Source organism: Triticum dicoccoides, chromosome 2A, assembly GCF_002162155.2.
Source record: "Triticum dicoccoides isolate Atlit2015 ecotype Zavitan chromosome 2A, WEW_v2.0, whole genome shotgun sequence".
NCBI classification, from domain to species: Eukaryota; Viridiplantae; Streptophyta; class Magnoliopsida; order Poales; family Poaceae; genus Triticum; species Triticum dicoccoides.
In genome coordinates, this window is record NC_041382.1 from 532,194,397 (window position 1) to 532,196,829 (window position 2,433).

The 2,433-nt window shown below is 61.0% G+C and overlaps 1 pseudogene; it reads left to right on the forward strand.

Annotated features, from left to right (window-relative positions):
• The first annotated feature begins 300 nt into the window (after positions 1 to 300).
• LOC119357924 lies at positions 301 to 1,701 on the forward strand (annotated as a pseudogene).
• Positions 1,702 to 2,433: the final 732 nt, after the last annotated feature.

Consider the following 2,433-nt stretch of genomic DNA (forward strand, 5'->3'; position numbering starts at 1 on the left):
CTAATTCTCAGACTCACGAACTAAGCATAGATTAGATAGTCTCGTGTATTTTCTGAATATAATTTAGGTTTCCGATGCTATTTTTGGGTATGACGTGCCCCTCGAGGTCTCCACTATAAGATGGAAACTCCAGATCGACAGGGAGGCGATCGAGCTGCATATGCGCTCAAACCCTATTTATAATCGACTAATCCAGTTCTCAGCAGCTCACCCCTCCCAAGCCCAAGGCACTGGCAGTAGCAATCGTACTCGTCTCAACGAGTCAACGTGCGTATGGGTACCTCCGATCCATCCGTGGAGATGGCGGCGTCCAAGCCTTGCGTCCTCGTCGTGCCCTTCCCCGCGCAGGGCCACACGGTGGCGCTCCTCGACCTGGCGGCCCTGCTGGCCGCGCGCGGGCTCCGCCTCACCGTCGTCACCACACCCGCCAATGCCTACCTGCTCTCGCCTCTCCTCGCCGCTCACCCCGACATGGTCCGGCCCCTCACGCTCCCCTTCCCCTCCCACCCTTCTCTCCCCGCGGGCCTCGAGAGCTTCCAGGACTGCCCTCCCACCTACGCCGCCGTCTTCGTCCACGCTCTCGCCGCCCTCCACCACCCCATCCTCGCGTGGGCCAAGTCGCACCCCGTCGCCGCCATCCTGTCCGATTTCTTCTGCGGGTGGACGCAGCCTCTCGCTGCCGAGCTTGGCGTCCCGAGGCTGGTCTTCACGCCTTCCGGCGTCCTCGGCACCGCCGTCCCGCATTCGCTCTTCCGCCGACTCGTCAAGCAGCGACCGTCAGACGCCGACCACGTCGTTGCCTTCCCGGATATTCCTGGCGAGCCGGTGTATCAGTGGAAGGAGCTCTCCATCATGTACAGGATGTACGCCGAAGGCCTCGTGGATGAAGAGTTCGGCGGGGCAGTGAGGCGGAACTATCTCTGGAACCTCGAGAGCTGGGGATTCGTGTCCAACACGTTCCGTGCCCTCGAGGGGAGGTACCTGGACACGCCGCTCGGTGACCTGGGGTCAAGGCGCGTGTGGGCGGTGGGACCGGTCGCGTCGGAGGCAGACGCCGCCGGCCAGCGCGGCGGGGAGGCGGCCGTCGCGGCCGGCGATCTCAGCGCGTAGCTGGACGTGTTCCCGGAAGGTTCAGTCCTGTACGTGAGCTTCGGCAGCCTGGTGGTGCTGACCCAGCCAGCGGCCGCGGCGCTGGCCGAAGCGCTGGAGCGGAGCACCGTCCCGTTCGTGTGGGTGGTGGGCGCCGGGAACGACGGCGGCTTGGTCCCACAAGGTTTCGAGGCGCGCGTGGCGGCGGCGGGGCGCGGGGTGGTAGTTCACGGGTGGGCGCCCCAGGTGGCGACGCTGCGGCACGCGGCGGTGGGGTGGTTCATGACGCACTGCGGGTGGAACTCGGTGCTGGAGGCGGTGGCTGCGGGGGTGCCCATGCTGGCGTGGCCGATGACGGCCGACCAGTTCGTGAACGCGCGGCTGCTCGTGGAGGAAGCGGGCGTCGCCGTGCGCGCGTGCGCGGGCGGGATCGGCGTCTGCCCGGACGCGGGCGAGCTCGCGGCCGTACTGGCGGACGCTGCCGGGGAGGGAGGGCGCGAAGTGCGCGCACGTGCCAAGGAGCTGGCGGCGGAAGCGGCGGCCGCGGTGATGGAAGGTGAGAGCTCGCGCCTGGACTTGGAGCGGTTGGTTCAAGAGATTCCGAAGCTTTGAATCCACGTGCACCAATCTGTTGTTGAGCGCTGCCTGTGAGACTAAGTGGAAGTAACATAGGTGGTAACATCATACTTATCTAGGCAAAATAGATAATGTGGCATGTAATTAATGAAGAAAAAGAGGCATGTGGTAACATAGATAGTTACTGTAACATCACATATATCAAGAAAAAATTGTTAGATAGATAGTTGTTTAACTTTGTAATCTCAACTTTATCTCTATCTCTCTCTCCCTCTCGTATCAATCTCGTACTCCTGTAACCAACGTATCCTAGCGATCATTGGATTCTTGTAAACCACGACAGGGTTTCTGTCTCAATCAATATAAACCCAACGCGGCTCCCTCACGAGAGAGTAGGAACGCTTCTTTTCTGATATGGTATACAGAGCCATCCTCTTCCCTATCGATAGCTAGAACTCCATCGATCGCCAGAAACAGATCGCCAGAAACAAGATCGCTATGTCGTCCTCGGCTCCTCTCTCCCTCAACCTCGGAGCCCCACCTGCTGAAAAGCTTACCAAGGGGAACTTCCTCCTCTGGAAGGCGCACGTGATGCCAGGCCTGCGAGGAGCGCAGGTCACAGGCCTCTTGGACGGATCCGATGCAGCGCCCCCGAAGATGGTGGAGCAGCAGCAGACGGACAAAACGACGGCTATGGTGCCCAATCCCTTTTATGCGCCATGGTTGTCCAGGGACCAGCAGGTCCTCAGCCATCTTCTGAATTCTCTA